This window comes from Rhinoraja longicauda, chromosome 31 (assembly GCF_053455715.1).
Source record: "Rhinoraja longicauda isolate Sanriku21f chromosome 31, sRhiLon1.1, whole genome shotgun sequence".
Taxonomy (NCBI): domain Eukaryota; kingdom Metazoa; phylum Chordata; class Chondrichthyes; order Rajiformes; family Arhynchobatidae; genus Rhinoraja; species Rhinoraja longicauda.
Window position 1 is genome coordinate 9,660,369 of NC_135983.1, and position 21,705 is coordinate 9,682,073.

A 21,705-nucleotide genomic window follows, 5' to 3' on the forward strand; every position below is an offset into this window, starting at 1 on the left:
AGGTCCTGTATCCTCTGAAGTCTAAAGTCTAAACCAACGTCTCTTCATGAAACTTAATTAAAAAAATTAATTAAGGGAACACCCATCAATGCCTCAAGGGCCTTTGCAACCTCCTGCTTCCAGCCAATGTGTGGGGTGCGGTCACAGACTCCGAAATCACACAGGTGGCATCAGTAACTGTTTACTGTATATACCTTGAGGTAAATATGAACAAAACTGATCAAATCTAATTGCTGCTATTAATCCCCCATGAACTGACAGGCACAACGGACAAACCCAGTACTGTATTTCGGAACTGCAGATGCTGGTTTACACCGAGGATAGTCACAAAACGCTGGAGTAACTCTGTGTGTGTCAGGCAGCATTCCTTTTCCCATTTCTCCAGGGATGCTGCCTGACCCTTAAGATTATTAAGGGGTTGGACACGTTAGAGGCAGGAAACGTGTTCCCAATGTTGGGCGAGTCCAGAACCAGGGCCACAGTTTAAGAATAAGGGGTAGGCCATTTAGAACTGAGATGAGGAAAAACTTTTTCAGTCAGAGAGTTGTGAATCTGTGGAATTCTCTGCCTCAGAAGGCAGTGGAGGCCAATTCTCTGAATTCATTCAAGAGAGAGCTGGATAGAGCTCTTAAGGATAGCGGAGTCAGGGGGTATGGGGAGAAGGCAGGAACGGGGTACTGATTGAGAATGATCAGCCATGATCACATTGAATGGCGGTGCTGGCTCGAAGGGCCGAATGGCCTCCTCCTGCACCTAATGTCTATTGTCTGTTGACCCGTCGAGTTACTCCAGCATTTTGTGTAAACTCAGCACGGCGCTTGTTTTTGAACACCTGCGTTTGGCTGGTGAGGTTTGGAGACTCCAAGGCCCTTGGTTTGCACAGACCAGTAGAAAGGCTCAAGCTGGAAATACCCACACCGTCCTGTCACCATCTCAGGCTGAGAGAGAATGTGTTGGCAAGGGAACTTGAATAAACCTGCAGGATTCTCTCAACGAAGTCACGGGAGGAAAAAAGTTTGAACATATCGTTGTTGTGCGGGAAACCTCAACCTCACTCTCCCAAAACTCCGCCGGGATTCAGGGGGGGAGCCACGGAAAATGCAATGCTGTGAGAAAGAAACTGGGAGGACAGTCGACAAGTCTGCAGATGCTGACAATCTGAAACTAAAATGGAAATGGATGTTAGTGGGAGATTCCAGGATCAGAGCCTCAGAATATAAGGATGTACCTGTAGAAAGAAGATGAGGTGGAATTTCTTTAGTCGGAGGCCGGTGAATCTGTGGAATTCATTGCCACAGACAGATGTGGAGGCAGTCAATGGATATTTTTAAGGCTAAGATTGACAGTCTTTCATTTCATAAGGGTGTTAGGGGTTACAGGGAGAAGGCAGGAGAATGGGGTTGAGAGGGAAAGATTGGCCGAATGGCCTAATTCTGCTCGTACAACTTATGAACTTATGAAAGCGGTGGAAACGGTCAGTGGGAGAGGTTGAACGGTCTTCCACATGAACCATTGACCCTGCCTCTCTTTCCATGGATGCTGCCTGACCTCCTGAGTGTTTCGAGCAGTTTCTGTTCCTGCTTCAGAAAGTAGATTACCGAGAAGATTGGTGGTGAAGAGTGGTCCCCGACCCGAAACATCACCATCCATGTTCTCCAGAGATGCTGCCAGGCCTGCGGAGTTACTCCAGCTCGTTGTGTCTTTTTTTGTAAACCGGCACCTGCAGTTCCTTGCGTCTCCATTGGCTAATCAGATGGAGAAGGACTTTAACCCCAGCAGAAGTAGGTTAATGCGTTGGTGATGAGGTGTTCCAGTCTGCATGAACTAATTACTCCCCTGGCAACAGCAACCACCTTGTGATTAGCATGGTGTTACAGGAAAATGCCTTGTGATACTGCACCAATTAATGGTACATTGGTACACTCAGAGCTTGCTGCTGGCTGATTGTCCAATGGCACAGGCAGAGAGAGGGGGGGGGGGAGGGAGAGGGAGGGGAGGGGAGAGGGGGGGAGAGAGGGGGGGAGAGAGGGGGGGAGAGAGGGAGGGGAGGGAGAGAGGAGAGGGAGAGAGGGGAGGGAGAGAGGGGGAGAGAGGGGGGGAGGGAGAGAGAGAGAGAGAGAGAGAGAGAGAGAGAGAGAGAGAGAGAGAGAGAGAGAGAGAGAGAGAGAGAGAGAGAGGGGAGGGAGAGAGAGAAGGAGAGGGAGAGGGAGAGGGAGAGGGAGAGGGAGTGGGAGAGGGAGAGGGAGAGGGAGAGGGAGAGGGAGAGGGAGAGGGAGAGGGAGAGAATCAGAGCTGTACAGCATGGAAACAGGCCCTTCGGCCCACCTTATCCATGCTGACCAAGCTGGACTGGTCCCGTTTACCTACATTTGGCCTATATCCTTATAAACCCTTGCTATCCACATACCTGTCCAAATATCATTTAAAAGTTGCAACTGTATCCACAAAGAGAAGCAAGCAAAAGAGATGGGGGGAGAAAGAGAAAAAGAGTGGACAGAGAAGAGAAAAAGGGAGAGAGAGATTGACCTGGCCCGTGTATATGTACAGGCTGCACTGCATTCACAGCTGTGATACTTCAGGCATTGCTGCTATCTCATTCTGGGTGGCCAGGGCTCGGGATAAAGCACATCTCCTTATCCTTCACTGTCTTTCTTGGGAGAATTGTGGTCTGGGAACTCTGTGGGTCAGAGTGGACCCTGCACCATTGTATGTGCACATGACGGGCTGTGAATAACAGGATGAGCACACTGAGAGAAAGGTGAGCAGGTTGTGTCCTCTCAACACTCCCTTGCAATTTTCTCTTCGCTGTCACTGGTTCAAGACCCCATTCAGTGCCAACGCCCCAGTTCACCGCGGTTCCCACTCACCTCTACAGCCCCATTGTTACCTGGGAAGGTGGAGCCCTCTGGTGCCCATGGGTGGAATAATCCACCTGATGTTTGTTGGCTTCCAACGTTTTGGTACATAGAGCAACAGTACAGCATAGGAACAGGCCTAATGGGTGGCACGGTGGTACAGCGGTAGAGTTGCTGCCTCACGGTGCCAGAGACCCGGGTTCGATCCTGAGTACGGCTGCTGTCTGTAAGGAGTTTGTATGGTCTCCCTGTGTTTTCTCTGGGTTTTCTCTGGGTGCTCTGGTTTTGCCCACACGCCAAAGACATACAGGTTTGTAGGTTAATTGGCTTCTGCAAATTGTAAGTTGGCCCTAGTGTGTAGGATAGTGCTAGTGTACGAGGTGGTTGCTGGTCGGCATGGACTCGGTTGGCCGAAGGGCCTGTTTGCACACTGTATTTATAAAGTCTAAATCTAAAGCCCTACACCCCACGATGTCTATGTCGGACACGAAACTATTCTCCAAACTAAACTAAATTATCTATGATGCACATTTTAGTTTTTTTTTGAGGATGAGTCTCTGAAACTGTATGTTTTGGGTTCCCAAACCACATTCTAGAACAGCCTGAACATTATTAACATCGTGTTCCGGGGCTGAATCTCAACCTGTTCCACAAGTTGAATCTCAAAAATAAAAATAAAATTCCTGACATTTGAGCTGTCCATGTCATCAAGTTGGAAAAAGTGCAGAGAAAATTCACGAAGATGGTGCCAGGACTTGTGGGCCTGTGCTATCGGGAGAGATTGGGCAGGCTAGGACTTTATTCCTTAGAGCACAGTAGATTGAGGGGTGATCGTAGAGAGGTGTATACATTATGAGGGGCAGAGAAAGGGTGAATGCACAGAGTATTTTACCCAGAGTAGGGAAATCAAAAAACGAGAAGGCATAGGTTTAAGGTGAGAAGGGGAAGATTTAATAAAACCAAGGGTAGTGGGTATATGGAACGAGCTGCAAGAGGAGGTAGCTGAGGCAGGTGCAATAACAACATTTGAATGACATTTGGAGAGGTACATCATAGGAAAGGTTTAGAGAGATATGGGGCAGGCATGAGTAGTAGCGGCACGGTGGCGCAGCGGTAGAGTTGCTGCCTAACAGCGCCTGCAGTGCCAGACTACGGGCGCTGTCTGTATGGAGTTTGTACGTTCTCCCCGTGACCACGTGGGTTTGCTCCGAGATCTTCGGTTTCCTCCCACACTCCAAAGTCGTACAGGTATGTAGGTAAATTGGCTTGGTAAATGTAAACATTGTCCCTAGTGTGTGCAGGATAGCGCTAATATGTGGGGATCGCTGGTCGGTGCGGACTCAGTGGGCCGGAGGTCCTGTTTCCGGCGCTGTATCTCTAAACTAAACTAAACAAAATGGGACGAGCTTAGATTGGGCATCTTGTTCGCCAAGGACAAGTTGGACTGAAGGGCCTGTGTTGCTCATTGGGTTTAGATAAAATAATCAACTTCATGAAGGGTACGTTGATAGTCCCCACCAAAGGAGAATACCAAAGGTGGCTAAATACCCTAACCTTCTACCCTGCCTCCTTGTCTCCTGCCCCTCACACTGGACCAATCTAAACTCATCATAGCTATCCCTCTCTTTCTCTTGTCTAGTGGCCATTTTGTAGGATTCTTAAACGTAGAACAGTACAGCACGGGAACAGGCCCTTCAGCCCCAAATGTCCATGTGGAATATGATGCCAAGTGAAACTAATCACCTCTGCCTGCCCGTGATCCACATCCCTCCATTCCTTACATATCCATGCACCTCTGTAAAAGCCTCTTAAATGCCACTATCGTATCTGCTTCCACCACCTTGTTCTGTGTAAAAAACGTACCCCGCACATCTCCTTTAAACTTTGCCCCTCTGATCTTAAAGCCACGCCCTCTAGTCGTTGACGTTTCCACCCTGAGAAGAAGATACTGACTGTCTTATCTATGTCTCGCATCGTTTTATATCGTTCTGTCAGATCTCTCCTCAGCCTCTGATGTTCCAGAAAGCACAATCCAAGTTTGGCCAACCTCTCCTTACAGTTAATTCCCTCTAATCCTCTAAAAAGGCGGCATAGCAGAAGAGTTGTTACCTCACTGCGCCAGAGACCCGAGTTCGATCCTGACTGCAGGTGCGATCTGTGTGGAGTTTGCACGTTCTCCCTGTGACTACATGGATTTTCTCTGGGTGCTCCGGTTTAGACAATACAAATTAGACAATAGGTCCAGGAGTAGGCTATCCTTAAGAGCTCTATCTAGCTCTCTCTTGAATGCATTCAGAGAATTGGCCCCTCGTTCTGGACTCCCCCAATATTGGGAACATGTTTCCTGCCTCTAACGTGTCCAACCCCTTAATAATCTTAAACGTTTCGATAAGATCTCCTCTCATCCTTCTAAATTCCAGTGTATACAAGCCTAGTCGCTCCAGTCTTTCAACATATGATAGTCCTGCCATTCCGGGAATTAACCTAGTAAACCTACGCTGCACGCCCTCAATAGCAAGAATATCCTTCCTCAAATTTGGAGACCAAAACTGCACACAGTACTCCAGGTGCGGTCTCACCAGGGCCCTGTACAACTGCAGAAGGACCTCTTTGCTCCTATACTCAACTCCTCTTGTTATGAAGGCCAACATTCCATTGGCTTTCTTCACTGCCTGCTGTACCTGCATGCTTCCTTTCAGTGACTGATGCACTAGGACACCCAGATCTCGTTGTACGTCCCCTGTTCCTAACTTGACACCATTCAGATAATACTCTGTTTGTAGTTTAATAATAGTTTGCAAACCAGTATTGCAATTGGTGACTTAAGGCTTTACCTTCGATTTGTACCAGCATCTGCAGTTATTTTAATACACTATTAGACTTTACTTTAGACTTTAGAGATACAGCGAGGAAACAGGCCCTTGTAATACTAATACTAATATTAGTATCAAGAATATCGTTTTTTTTTCTTATTGCGGCAGGCGTGTTGGTATTATTTGTTTTGTAGTATTATTATTGTAGATATTTGAATTAATTTATTTTTGATTATTAAAAACAGTGTGTTCCCTCAGTGTGCAAGTGGCTCCCTCAGTCCCGACCCTCCCAAAGTGAAGGGAGTACAACATGAAGCCACAGCCTTACCCAAAGGATCCATACCTGGCTGTGCTCTCCCTCTGGGTGGTCCGGACAATATGAATTCCTCCCTCCATCGCTGAATTAAAGCGAGAGGGGGGTGCAGTCGGCCTGTGGTTCTGGCGGCTGGCTCTAGGGGGAGCCAGTGGACCAGCGTCGGTGCAGCAAAGTCACCTCGTAAGTAGTGCCACTGTTTCAGGTCAGGAGGTTAACAATGCCTGGTGAGCAGGTTTAGTCTCAAACCGTTGTGGACAGAGTGTCACACAGTTGACAACAATTATCAGATTGCATTCGATATTTTACAAGCACTATTGCTGCCGACCGCAGACTGAAGTGTTAATAATCTTCACAATATATAGTGAGTGACACAAGGAACCGCAAGTGCTGGAACCTTGAGTGAAGCACAAAATGCTGGAGTAACTCACCGGGTCAGGCAGTATCTGTGGGGGGAATGGATGGACTGACCCTTCTGCAGATTGCTTGATTGAGAGGCAGCACAATGGGGCCTAGTGACTCAGATACTTGGTCTGAAGCGCAGAAATAGCTCAGGTCCCACCACACAGCTGGGCAATGTCAACTCAGCAAGTTCAATTCATCCAGCTCTCATATCAGCTTATAGAGATTGAATTGGTTCAAAAACAGAATGATGGGCAGCACGGTGACGCAGCGGTAGAGTTGCTGCCTCACAGCGCCGGAGACCCGGGTTCGATCCCGCCTACGGGTGCTGTCTGTGTGCAATTTGTACGTTCTCCCCGTGACCCGTGTGGGTTTTCCCCGAGAAGCTCTGGTTTCCTCCAACACTCCAAAGACGTGCAGGGTTGCAGGACCCGACTACCCCGAAGAGGCAATTTCAACCGCGGGAGAAGACGGCAGGGAAGAGAAAGACATTCTGGCCTTCCATCACAGTGAGGAGGTGACTGCAGGACACTCACTGTGATGGATGTTTCTTTTTTTTGTTTTGTGTTGGTTTGTGGTTGTGTGTTTTTTGCTTTCTTTCTGATTGCCTCTCATTGTTGACTGTGGGTAACGTAATTTCATCCAAAAACATGTTTTTGGATGACAATAAAGTCTATTCTAGTCCAGTCTAGTCTATTCTAGTCTATTCTAGTCTAGTCTAGTCTAGTCTAGTCTAGTCTAGTCTAGTCTAGTCTAGTCTAGTCTATTCTATTCTATTCTATTCAAGTCTAGTCTAGTCTAGTCTAGTCTAGTCTATTCTATTCTATTCTATTCTATTCTAGTCTAGTCTAGTATATTCTATTCTAGTCTATTCTAGTCTAGTCTAGTCTAGTCTAGTCTATTCTATTCTATTCTATTCTATTCTATTCTATTCTAGTCTAGTCTAGTCTATTCTAGTCTAGTCTCGTCTAGTCTATTCTATTCCATTCTAGTCTAGTCTAGTATATTCTATTCTATTCTAGTCTAGTCTAGTCTAGTCTAGTCTATTCTATTCTAGTCTAGTCTAGTCTAGTCTATTCTATTCTATTCTAATCAGCTTGGTATAAATGTAAATTGTCTCTCGTGTGAGTAGGATAGTGTTAGTGTGCGGGGATCGCAGGTCGGCAGGGACTCGGTGGGCCAAAGGGCCTGTTTCCACGCTGTGCCTCTAAACGAAACTAAAACTATACCCATCTGGTACAGTCTTGCCCATGTATGTGACTCCAGACCAAGTGGGTGTATGCAGCACTTCAAATCCCACTTGGGTAGCTTACAACCCGACGTTATGAACATTGAATTTTCCAATTGTAGGTAACTAATCACAAAACACCCCCCTGAAGAACGGTCTCGACTCGAAATGTCACCTATCCATGCTCTCCAGCGATGCTGCCTGACCTGCTGAGGCACTCCAGCATTTTGGGTCTCTGGTATCTTTGGTGTAAATCAGCATCTGCGGTTCCTATCTATTACAATAAACGGCCCACTTTGTTTTCTCCCCAATCTCTTCCCTGTGCCCGACTGGGTGAAAGGGGGGCAGTGGGAAGTGGAGCAAGAGGGTTTGAAAGGCAAATTTGGGGGGTATGCAGGGATGTGGGTCAAAGGATATGGGTCAAAGGATATGGGTCAAAGGATATGGGTCAAAGGATATGGGTCAAAGGATATGGGTCAAAGGGAGGCAAATGGGAGAAGCCTGGAAGGGACATCTTTGGTCGGCCCGGACATGTTGGGTCCGTTTCCATGCTGTCGGACGCTATGATTCAAACATGGATTAATTTCTTCACTCAGGCGTGGTGCAACTGTGCAATCAGTTACCAGTAGCTGAGCTGCTGCACACCCACTCTACGACTCTAGGGTTGGTGCCCAGGCAATGGATGTGCAGCGTGAATGACCGCTTTCAGTGACCAATCGACTGCCGTTCTCCTCGCCAGGAATGCTTCCGGGCACTGGAGTAGCTCAGTCGTAGCGTTCACTGAAGCAGAGACGGGCTGGCTTCCGGACGTGAAGGGCATCGATGGGGATGGAGAGAACGTTGGAAATGGTGCTGAAGTGGAAGATCAGCTGCACCTTGACGAGCGGTGGAGCTGGAAAGCCTCTAGTGTCCTCACCTTCTCCATCGTGGCCTGGTTTGGCTCAGCCACCAAGCACGACATCCGGAGGCTGCAACGGTTCGTTCGCACAGCTGAGAAGGTTGTTGGCTGCGACCTTCCCCCCCCATTGACGAACTGTACACCACAAGGGCCAGGAAGCGAGCGGGCAAGATCATCTCTGACCCCTCTCACCCCGACCACAAAATCTTTGAAGCACTTCCCTCTGGAAGGCGACTCCGGACTGTGAAAGCAGCCACAGCCAGACATAAAAACAGCTTTTTTTTCCACGAGTAGTAGTTCTACTCAATAATCAAAGTCTGTAGTCTCTTTTTTGCTTTGGTTTATTTTCACCCACATGTTTAGACCGTAATGTTGTATCCTTATTGTTTTGATATGTTTATGCTTTATTCTTAATTGTTAACTGTACGTTTGTGTTGTCATTTGTGAGCGGAGCACCAAGGCACATTCCTTGTACATGCACATACTTGGCCAATAAACTTATTCATTCATTCATTCATTCATTCATTCATTCATTGTACTTGAGTTTCACTTGATTGAAGCAGATGGCCTCCCCTTGCCTCTTCCTTTCATGTTCGCAGTACTGTCCCGCAATTTTGGGCTGGAGAAAAATATCCATGCTAAAATAGATTAGTAAAAAGAAAACAAAATGATCAAATGTTACTGGCTTACCAGCTGTTGCTGTACTGTATCACTCCATGATTCTGGGGTTGGTGCTTGGGCAATGGCCATTCGGTGCGGACTTTTAAGGGCAATTTTACTGCCATTCTCCTCGCTAGCAATGCTTCCAGGTTGCTAAGCAGGGCACCGGTGTACCCTGGCCTTAGTCCCACCGTTTAGTTATCCAGGAGAGCACAGAGTAATTATTTCCATTAAAACGACGGAAAATACTGGCAATTTGTTGCAGAATACTTGGCAAACCTTGGGCAAACCTCAGTTCTGCAAACCTTGGCCAGCAATATCTCCTTGATTCTGCACAGCAATGCATCTCCCTGCAAACGTTTGAAGGAGGGACAAGCCTTGCTGGTCTCATTCTGCTCCGGAGCGAGAAGACACGGCCAAAACTCAATTTGAGTGAGTCGCCAATCCCCAAACAACAGCTGGGGAGTTTAAATTCCAGTCATTAAAAATTCTGGAACTGTAACCCGGTCTCGGCAACAGCAACCAAAAGCAAAGTCTTCGTTTTTTTTCGATTAGAGATATGGCGCGGAAACGGGCCCTTCGGCCCGCCGGCCAGCGATCCCCGCACATTAACACTACCCTACGCACACCGGGGACAATTTTACATTTAGACCAAGCTAATTAGCCTACAACGCTAGCACGTCTTTGGAGTGTGGGAGGAAACCGAAGGTCTCGGAGAAAACCCACGCAGGTCACGGGGAGAACGTACAAACACCGTACTGACAGCACCCGTAGTCGGGATCTAACCCGGGTCTCTGGCGCTGTAAGGCAGCAACTCTAACGCTGCGCCACTGTGCCGCCATCTTCGTGTGACTCTTAACTTCCCTCTGGTCCAGTAAAGGGTAGGCAATACATGTACTCTAGTCACGTGTACCGAGGTTCAGTAAACAGCTTTGTTTTGCATGTCATTCAATCAATCCAGATAAGACTATACTTAGATGCGATCAATTCAAACTCAGGTATATAAAGGTTATTATTTAACCTACTGACAAACCTAGTAATTCCTCTTACTTTTCTCCTTGAAATCAATTGTTTCTCTTTAATTTTACTTGCTGCGTTAGACACTGGTGAGATTCACAGATACCTCTGCATCCTAGATACCAACACCATAAGAACTGTAAGATTTTGCAGACAATTGTGGACGCAACCCAGGCCATCACACAAACGAACCTCCCTTTCATCGCTTCCATGTACACCTCACGCTGCCTCGGCAAGGCCAGCAGCATAATCAAGAACAGGTCGCATCCTGGCTACTCCCTCTTCTCCCCTCTCCCATCAGGCAAAAAGGTATAGAAGTGCGAAAACATGCACCTCCAGATTCAGGGACAGTTTCTTCCCAGCTGTTATAAGGCAACCGAATCATCCTACCACAACCAGAGAGCAGTGCTGAACTACTATCTACCCCTTTGATATCCCTCGGATTATCCTTGACTGGTCTTTGCTGGCTTTACCTTGCACTAAACGTTATTCCCTTATCATGTATCTGTACACCGTAAGTGGATTGATTGCAATCATGTATTGTTTTTCTGCTGACTGCTTAGCACGCAACAAAACGCTTTTCGCCCCCTCCCCTGACATCAGTCTGGAGCAGGGTCTCGACCCGAAACGTCGCCCATTCCTTTACTCTAGAGACGCTGCTTGTCCTGCTGAGTTACTCCAGCTTTTTGTGTCTATCTTCGGTTTAAACCAGCATCTGCAGTTCCTTCTTGCACATTTAAGAGGCATTTAGACAGGCACGTGGATATGCAGGGAATGGCGGGATATGGATCATGTGCAGGCAGAGGAGATGAGTTTAACTTGACATCATGTTCTGCACAGATATTGAGGGCAGAAGAGCCTGTTCCTGTGCTGTTCAATTTCCTATGCTCTGTATGGCATCATGTTCAGCATGGACATTGTGGGATGAAGGACCTGCTATGTTCTATGTTTAGAGCTGGATCTGTGGAGAAGGTGATGCATAAAAAGCCCTAATTTATCATCTTAACTTGCCAACAGTTACTGAGCTGGTAATGAAACATGCTTTGAGTTTAATAGTCCTTGCCTCTGATCTTTACACGGGGTTAATTATCACGTGAAAGTTAAATCATTTATTGGACTGGCATGCAAAGCAATAACTTGGCACAAGTGCTGAATAATTGGATCATCTGGTGGGATCACGATTGAAATATAAAGCCTGGTTCAGGAATGCTCGGTATTGCATGTGATTGTGCACTGATCCACCCCACTGCCATTTTGAAATGTGTTTATCTAGAGTACACCCCTCAACATGAATTGAAGGAAAAAAATCTTCCTCTTAAGTCGGCTCCTCGGTTTTCAATAAGAAATTGTTTTATTTGACGCGCATTATGCTCGGTGGCCAGACTTGCTTAAGGCTGGACACAAAACGCTGGAGTAACTCAGCGGGTCAGGCAGCATCTGCGGTGAAAAGGGATGGGTGACGTTTCAGGTCGGGGCCCTTCTGGGTCCAAAGATAGGCGCTTTGTGCCACTTTGTTATCAACCAGCATCTGCAGTTCTTTGATTCTACACACCACTTGTTTAAGGGTAGCCTGGCATTCCCCCATGTTCCCTGACCAGCGCCAACTGGGCCCAGTTTAAAACTGAGCCCAGTGCAGAATTGTCAGAGTGATTCAATTTTTTTTTGCTTCGATGGATTCTTGGGCAGATGGAAACCAGATGGGTAAAAGGGATGTGAAAAAGTGGAAAACTTGAAAAACATTGTTTTAAATTAACAGCATTTTGGAAGTGATTTCAACTGTTATAAGCAATAAAGGCAGGTTGATTTATTTTTCAACTGAAAGGACTATATTCTGTGTCACCATTTGTTAACTTTTATGGATTTTAAGTTATGTGAAGTTCTAATTACTTCCTACGTTAATTATGTTTCAATATTTGTAACACACCTCCCCTTTCTTTGAGGCATGTGGGTTCAGATTAATCTGGATAAAAGTTTCTACATCTGGCATCCAAATGTGCCCAATGGATCATCCCAATATTCCTTGCAGAAGGCCATGTGATGGACGGAACATAAACATGAACAATTTTGGCTGGAGTCCCGAAAGTGGCAATGCTTACATTCCCTGCCCGGTGATACACAGGCTGGGCAGTGAGGCTTCACTGTACACATTAGCTGACTCAGCATCAAAATTATGAACAGTAAAAAACTATAATTATAGACATGAAAAGCTGGAGTAGACAATAGACAATAGACAATAGGTGCAGGAATAGGCCATTCGGCCCTTCGAACCAGCACCGCCATTCAATGTGATCATGGCTGATCATTCTCAATCAGTACCCCGTTCCTGCCTTCTCCCCATACCCCCTGACTCCGCTATCCTTAAGAGCTCTATCTAGCTCTCTCTTGAATGCATTCAGAGAATTGGCCTCCACTGCCTTCTGAGGCAGAGAATTCCACAGATTCACAACTCTCTGACCGAAAAAGTCTTTCCTCATCTCCGTTCTAAATGGCCTACCCCTTATTCTTAAACTGGTTCTGGACTCCCCCAAAATTGGGAACATGTTTCCCGCCTCTCACGTGTCCAACCCCTTAATAATCTTATACGTTTCGATAAGATCCCCTCTCATCCTTCTAAAAGTCCGAGTAACTCAGCGGGTCACACAGCATCTCTGGAGAAAAGGAATAGGTGACGTTTCGGGTTGAGACCCTTCTTCAGAAAGGTCTGAAGAATGGTCTCGAGCCAAAACAGAGATGCTCTTTGACCCGTTGAGTTACTCCAGCTTTTTGTGACTATCTTCAGTTTAAACCAGCATCTGCAGTTCCTTCCTACACAAGACTCTGGTTATGTTTGAGGTGAGTTCAGCAGTACAGAACTTAGTCTACAGCAACAGAACCCCAGTTTTGTGGCCCTTGTTCACCCCAATTTCCCCCCCCCCCCCCGATGGTCACGTCTTCCACAGTGTGGACTTGAAGCTTTGCACCTTTGTTTCATTTCAATTTACAAGGGTCATCACAAATGATGATCCATTTAACTGATTCTGAATGGAACTGTTGTGCAAAGGAGTTCTCAGCAACTGATATTGGTATGGGTTTATTATTATGATTTATTATTATTGTGAGCAATTCTGGGCACCGTATCTGAGGAAGGACGTGCTGGCTCTGGAGAGGGTCCAGAGAAGGTTTACAAGAATGATCCCAGGAATAAGTGGGTTAACATACGATGAGCGTTTGACAGCACTGGGCCTGAACTCGCTGGAGTTTGGAAGAATGAGGGGGGACCTCATTGAAACGTACCGAATAGTGAAAGGCATGGATAGAGTGGATGTGGAAAGGATGTTTCCACTAGTGGGAGAGTCTAGGACTAGAGGTCATAGCCTCAGAATTAAAGGACCTTCTTTTAGGAAGGAGATGAGGAGGGATTTCTTTAGTCAGAGGGTGATGAATCTGTGGAATTCTTAGCCACAGAAGGCTGTGGAAGCCATCAATGGATACTTTTAAAGCAGAGATAGATTGATTCTTGATTAGTACGAGTGTCAGGGGTTATGGGGAGAAGGCAGGAGAATGGTGTTAGGAGGGAGAGATAGATCAGCCATTTACATTACATTGACAACTGCATCGGTGTTATCCCCCTCACTGACTTCATTAACTTTACTACTAATTCCATCCTGCACTCAAATTCACTTGGACCATCTCCGACATCTCCCTACTGTTTCTAGATCTCACCGTCTCCATCACAGGAGACAGGCTATCGACTGACATCTATTATAAACCCACTGACTCCCATAGCTATCTAGACTATACTTTGTTCCCACCCTGCTTCACAGTAAAGACTCCATCCCCTACACAAATTCATCCGTCTACGCTGCATCTGCGCCCAGGATGACGTGTTCCATACCAGATCATCAGAGATGTCCTCATTCGTTAGGGAATGGGGGCTCCCCTCTTCCATTACAGATGAGGCCCTCATTAGGGTCTTCTCGCTATCCCGCAGCTCCACTCTTGCTCCCCCTCCCCCCATTTGTAATAGGGACAGAATTACCCTTGTCCTCACCTTCCACCTCATCAGTCGTCGTATACAGCACATAATCCTCCAACGGACATTTTCACCACCTCCCACGGGATCCCACTACTGGCCACATCTTCCCATCTCCACCCCTTTCCGCTTTCCGCAGAGACCGTTCCCTCCGCAACTCCCTGGTCAACTCGTCCCCTCCCACCCAAACCACCCCCTCCCCAAGTACTTTCCCCTGCAACCGCAGGAGATGCAACACCTGTCCCTTTACCTCCCCCCTCGATTATGTCCAAGGACCACGACAGTTTTTTCAGGTGAGGCAAAACTGCACCTCTTCCAACCTCATCTACTGTATCCGCTGTTCCAGGTGTGAACTCTGAAATATCAGCGAGACAAAGCGCAGGCTCGGCGATCGTTTCGCTGAACACCTCTGCTCAGTCCACCAAAACCTACCCTTGCCACTTGCTGGACAAGTAGATATTCCTGACTATTGGACATTACTCCTATCACTCAAACATACCTTATCTGTAACTCACGTCTTAACCTACTTAACCAAGCGCAAACTCGGCAATCGTTTCACTGAACACCGCCGCTCAGCCCGTCTTAACCTACTTGATCTCCCGCTGGCTCAGCACTTCAAATCCCCCTCCCATTCCCAATCTGACCTTTCTGCCCTGGGCCTCCTCCATTGTCAGAGTGAGGCCCAGCGCAAATTGGAGGAACAGCACCTCATATTTCACTTGGGCAGCTTACACCCCAGCGGTATGAACATTGACTTCTCTAACTTCAAGTAGCCCTTGCTTTCCCTCTCTCTCCATCCACCCCGTTCCCCAGTTCTCCTACCAGTCTTACTGTCTCCAACTACATTTATCTCTGTACCGCCCACTCCCCTGACATCAGTCTGAAGAAGGGTCTTGACCCGAAACTTCACTCATTCCTTCTCTCCGGAGATGCTGCCTGTCCCGCTGAGTTACTCCAGCATTCTGTGTCTATCTTCGATGGATCAACCATGATTGAATGGCAGAATAGACTTGATGGGCTGAATGGCCTAATTCTGCTCCTATCACTTATGACCTTATGACTATAGTGTGTATCGAGGTATCGAGTGACGTCTCGACACGAAACGTCACCCATTCCTTCTCTCCTGAGATGCTGCCTGACCTGCTGAGTTACTCCAGCATTTTGTGAATAAATACCCAGGTTTGTAGGTTAATTGGCTTGGTATAAATGCAAATTGTGTGTAGCATAGTGTTAGTATGTGGGGATCGCCAATCAGTGCGGACTCGGTGGGCGGAAGGGCCTGGTTCCGCATGGTATCTCTAAACTAACGAAACTAAAGTAAACGTCATACTCGACCTTCTCGGCCTGCCAACCGACATCCCTCTCCTCGCCCGGCCTCCTATGTGTCCCAGTAGTATCTCCTGCAGCTGGCCTTGAAAGCGCTGGAGGCAATACCCTGGTTCTCTCCCACCGGCCCATTCCTTGCATCCACCGTTGCCAGGGCTACCTGGTGGTCAGGCTCGGCAGCTTCCAAGCTTCCCCCGTGGGCAGCGGTCCCGCCCGGACCTTCTCCGCGGCGGTGACACAGCCCTGACCAAAGATATTATCTTTGGCCCTGACACCGCCACACGTGGCCGGTGACAACCCACGATGCACCTCTTCTGATTGTTGCACCCATTTGTGGGTTGGGGACATCACGTAACATTGCCTTTGAAGTTAACATGGCCCCTAAATTACATAATAACTTCAAAATAAGCCAACACCATTCCCAATGAAGTGCCATTTTAAGGACAAAGTCTTCTCGGATGCTGCTCATGAACTTGGGATGATAAGTGGAAGTTTGATTGATACATTCCATCAATCACGCCTGCGGTAGTTAATCACCAGTCTCTGTGGTGCTACAAAATAATTATCACTTAAGCAGAACATTATAAGATTACTGAAATTGTATTGAAATACAAACAGAGGTGGAATTCACATCGGCAGAGTCACAGCTGTAATGTGTTCTGTTGCACCCGATTAATGGTGCACATTGGTGGGGTGGTGTCCAAGTCTTTGGGTAGAGTTAGCAGAGGCAGGTCAAGGATTCAGTGTGCAGTGTTGGTGTCACCTGCACAGGCTGCAGAACAGATTGTAGTGAGCAGTGAGCAGTGTTGCAACAGCATGCACACTAGGTGTGTAGGAAGGTGTGGTGAGCGGCGTTGGAGTGTGCACAGTGCACAGGGACAGGGGATTGTCGTGAGCTGTGTTGACTCGGGGATAGAGTCTTTGCAGGAAGCAGGGTGGGAAGAAGTGTAGTCGAGATAGTTGTGGGAGTCAATGGGTTTGTAATAGACTTCATCAGTCAATAGTCTATTTCTTGTGTTGGAGACTGTGAGATCAAGAAAGGAGAGGGAGGTGTCGGAGACGGTCCAAGTAAATTTGAGCAACAGTTTACTACTTGTGTGTCACGCAATGTACTTTTACTATCTGAGGGCAAGAGTGGATAGGATAGTTGAGATAATCGTGCCAGACTGATGCCCTTCTTTATTTCCACATTAATCTAATAAACCTGTTTTGAAAATGCCATTTTTATTCCCATTTTCTCTGAGTTAGGACTCCTTCGTTATTTCCAATTTACCTGAAAAAAAAAACATCTCAATATTTTCACACCCGGGATTCATGTCAATACTGTGATCAAGACAATAATGAATCGGTCTCTGATTGCATTATCATATTTATAGAATTTTAACTAACCCTTCTGATTACATTAATTAAATCCACACACAAATCTGTCAGGGTCACTGACCAAGGATGGCTCAATTTACTTTGACCTTTCATTTAATGCTTGCACAGCATATCTTTATTCTGTAAGGTCTCATTTTACATGTCCTGATGCAACTGCCTTAATCCAGTCTAATTGCAGCACCATAATATTTAATATTTAAAATGTAAATGCTGTTCCACCCATCCTGGACCCTTTGAGTTGGGCAGGTCCTATCACCAAGAACTTGCTGGGTGCAGCTCTGAATGTCCTGGTGATAGAGTCAAACGGCATGGCAACAGGCCCTTCAGCCCGCATGGTCTGTGCTAGTCACCGCAGAGACCTTTTCAGGAAATCACTGTCTTACGACAGGGGTTCAGTTCCTGGGGAGAAAAGACCCAGAGTGCTGAAGTAACTCAGCGTAACTCAGTAAGGCAGCATCCCCGGAGAACATGAATCGGTGCAGGAAGGAACTGCAGATGCTGGTTTAAAGGCAGCGAGAAGGGACGGGTGACGTTTCGGGTCGAGACACTTTTTCAGACTGAAAGTCACGGAAAAGGGAAACGAGAGACACAGACAATGATGCAATAGACAATAGACAATAGACAATAGGCAATAGGTGCAGGAGGAGGCCATTCGGCCCTTTGAGCTAGCACCGTCATTCAATGTGATCATGGCTGATCATTCTCAATCAGTACCCCGTTCCTGCCTTCTCCCCATACCACTTGACTCCGCTATCCTTAAGAGCTCCATCTAGATCTCTCTTGAATGCATTCAGAGAATTGGCCTCCACTGCCTTCTGAGGCAGAGAATTCCACAGATTCACAATGATGCAGAGAGATATAGAAAAAAAGGATTGAAAGATATGCAAAAAAGTAACAGTGACAAAGGGCATTGTTAATTGTTTGCTAGGTGAGAACGAAAAGCTGGTGTGTCGGGGGAGGGACGGAGAGAGAGGGAATACAAGAGTTACTTGAAGTTAGAGAAATCAATAGTCGCACCCCTGGGTTGTGAGCTGCCCAAGCAAAATGTGAGATGTTGTTCCTCCAATTCGCATTTTGCCCCACTCCGACAATGGAGGAGGCCCAGGACAGAAGGTTCAGTGTGGGAATGGGAAGGAGAATTAAAGTGTTTAGCAATCGGGAGATCAGGTTGGTTCAGGCGGGCTGAGCGAAGGTGTTCAGCGAAACGATCGCCCAGTCTGCGTTTGGTCTCGCCGATGCATGAGAGTCCACATCTTGAACAACGGACACAGTAGATGAGGTTGGAGGAGGTGAAGGGTTAGCAAGTGATCCTCTGCCTAACCTGAAAGGACTGTCGGGGTCCCTGGACAGAGTCGAGGGAGGAGGTATAGGGACAGGTGTTGCATCTCCTGCGGTTGCTGGGGAAGATACCTGGGGAGGGGGTGGTTTGGGTGGGAAGGGATGAGTTAACCAGGGAGTTGTGGAGGGTACAGTCACTGCGGAAGGCGGAGAGGGGTGGAGATGGGAAGATGTGACTAGTGGGATCCTGTTGGAGGTGATGAAAATGTCAGAGGATTATGTCTAAAGAATGAGGACATCTTGGATGTCCTGGTATGGAACGTCTTATCTTGGACGCAGATGCAGTGTGGACGGAGGAATTGGGAGCCGGGGATAGAGTCTTTGCAGGAACCAGAGTGGAAAGAAGCGTAGTCAAGATAGTTGTGAGAGTCAGTGAGTTTGTAATAGACATCGGTCGATTGTCTATCTCCTGTGATGGAGACGGTGAGATCAAGAAAGGGGAGGGAGGTGTCGGAGATGGTCCAAGTAAATTTGAGTGCAGGATGGAAATTGGTGGCGAAGTTAATATTCTTGTTGACTCTGTCCAGGAACCCCGACAGTCCTTTCAGGTTACTTGCACCTCCTCCTACCTCATCAACTGTATCCGTTGTTCAAGATATGGACTGTTATACACCGGTGAGACCAAACATGAATAGGTGTTCTGAAGAAGGGTTCCAACCTGAAACGCCACCAGTTCCTTTTCTCCAGAAATGCTGCCTGACCTGTGTGTGGGACAGGATCACAGCAAAGTCCATGAGGGGGGAGCGAGCAAGACATTGCAGGGAGTTGTGTATGCTCCCAGTCCATCACTCGGACTAGCCTCCTGCTCATTGTTCACATTGCTTCGGGAAAGCAGCCAACATCATCAAGGACTGTTTACACCACAGACATTCTCTCTTCTACCCTCTCCCGTCGGGCAAAAGTGACAAAAGCTTGAAAACGCGCACCATCAGATTCAGGAACAGCTTCTTCCCTACTGTTAACAGACTGTTATCCTTAATACGTGTGAGCAACCAACCTCACACGTACTAAGGATGTGGCAAGATCTTCCAGCCTACCACATTGCGGCTCATGCACTTTTTAATCTGCATTTTCTCTGTAACTATCACGCTGTAATGCTATGTTCTCACTCTGGTATTTTTCTTGGTGCGCTACCTGTTGTTCTTGTGTCTGGTTTGATTGTGCTCATGTATTGTATGATTTGGCTGGTGAGGAAAGATTCAACAGTGTGTGGTTTAAAGGAATGTCGGACTGTAATGACTCCAAACAGGTTAAACGCAGCCACTTCCCAAGGCAGATTTAGAAGGATAAGGGCCAAACGCTTGTTTGCAGGTTAATTAGCCACTTTACAATTGCCCCTGGTGCATCGGGAATGGATGAGAAAGTGAGATAACATGGAACTAATGTGAATGTGTGATCGATGGTCAGTCAGCATGGACAGTGAGCCTAAGGGCCTGTTGCCATCCTCTACCTATAAACTAAACTAGACGAAACTAAGCATCCGCCAACATTTTACTTTATCATTATTAAATGTATTGAAAATTGGAAAAAAACTGCAATTTAAAATTAACGTAATTAAAACAGATGGGGAGATATAGCTTCTAAATTTATTGTCAACAGCTGTGTTAAACTGCAATGAGAATCAGCACAGAACAAAGGTGTACGGTGCCTTTAAATCTACCTTGCCCAAAGTCCTGGGAAAAATCTGCTGGGTAAATGCAAACAGATAATGGCTCCTTTTGTACATCGTGAATGTTTTCAATCTGTGAAAAGTCTGGTAACATCTACCAGCCTCGCCGTTTCACAAAGAATTTGATCTTTGCAAAATGACATGATATTAGTATGCAGTCTTTTGAATATAATTGCATAACAATGAGCACGGAGCGGTAATTTCTGGTGGATGCTTTTGCAATCAAGCTCCCATTCATTATTGTATGGCTTGTAATTACCTGCACCACTCTGGACTTCCAAATGCGTTAAGCGTGCGCTCGTTTCAAACAGTGCGGTTCACATGTCACGCATCAATTTCATGAAACCATTGCAGATCAACGTCCCTGGTGCAGGAGAGCTGGCCATTTATTAACGAATAACACGCAGAGGCGAGAGAGCGACTATTTTCAGCCCACATGATGTTTATTCCGCTGAAATTACTTTTAGTTATGGGCTGAGGCTTCAGGCACAGTGGTTGTCGTCTGTGTTCACCTTGGACTTCTGTTTTTAAAAGAAGCAATTGCTCACTGCCTTTGGAAAAGCATCTCGAGTCTGTAGGAGGGCAGGGGGCAGCTATAGGCTCTCGCATGGGCCCCAGCTATGCCTGGCTCTTTGTAGGGTTACGTCGAACAATCCCTGTTCCGGGCGTACACCGGCCCTATCCCCGAACTCTATCTCCGCTACATTGAAGACTGCATTGGGACTACCTGCTGCACCCATGCAGAACTCACTGACTTCATGAACTTCACCACTAATTTCCATCCTGCACTCAAATTCGCTTGGACCATCTCCGACATCTCCCTCCCGTTTCGTGATCTCACCGTCTCCATCACAGGAGACAGACTATCGACTGACATCTACTATAAGCCGAAGATAGACACAAAAAGCTGGAGTAACTCAGCGGGACAGGCAGCATCTCGGGAGAGAAGGAAAGGGTGACGTTGCAGGTCGAGACCCTTCTTCAGACCTACTTCAGTTATAAATCTACTGACTCCCACAGATATCTAGACTACATTTCTTCTCACCCTGCTTCCAATAAAGACTCTATCCCCTACTGCCAATTCCTCCATCTATGCTGCATCTGCGCCCAAAATGGGGTGTTCTGCACCAGGACATCGGAGTTGTCCTCATTCTTTAGGGAACGGGGGTTCCCCACTTCCATCATAGATGAGGCCCTCGCTAGGGCCTCCTTGATATCTCGCAGCTCCAGCCTTTGCTCCTCCTCCCCCCAGTCGCAACAGGGACGGAGTCCTCCTAGTTCTCACCTTTCACCCCATTCGCTGTCGTATACAGCACATAATCCAACATTTCCGCCACCTCCCACGGGATCCCACCACGAGCCACATCTTCCCATCTCCACCCCTTTCCGCTTTCCGCAGAGACCGTTCCCTCCGCAACTCCCTGGTCAACTCTTCCCTTCCCACCCAAACCACCCCCTCCCCAAGTACCTTTCCCTGCAACCGCAGGAGATGCAACACACCCCCCCTTGACTCTGTCCAAGGACCCCGACAGTCTTTTTAGGTGAGACAGAGGTTGACTTGCACCTCCACCAACCTTATCTCCTGTATCCGCTGTTTCAGGTGTGGACTCCCACATATCAGCGAGACCAAGCGCAGGTTCGGCGATCATTTCGCTGAACACCTTCGCTCAGTCTGCTTAAACCTACCTGATCTTCCGATGGCTAAACATTTTAACTCCCCCTCCCATTCCCACACTGATTTTTCTGTCCTGGGCCTCCTCCAATGTCAGAGTGAGGCCCAGCGCAAATTGGAGG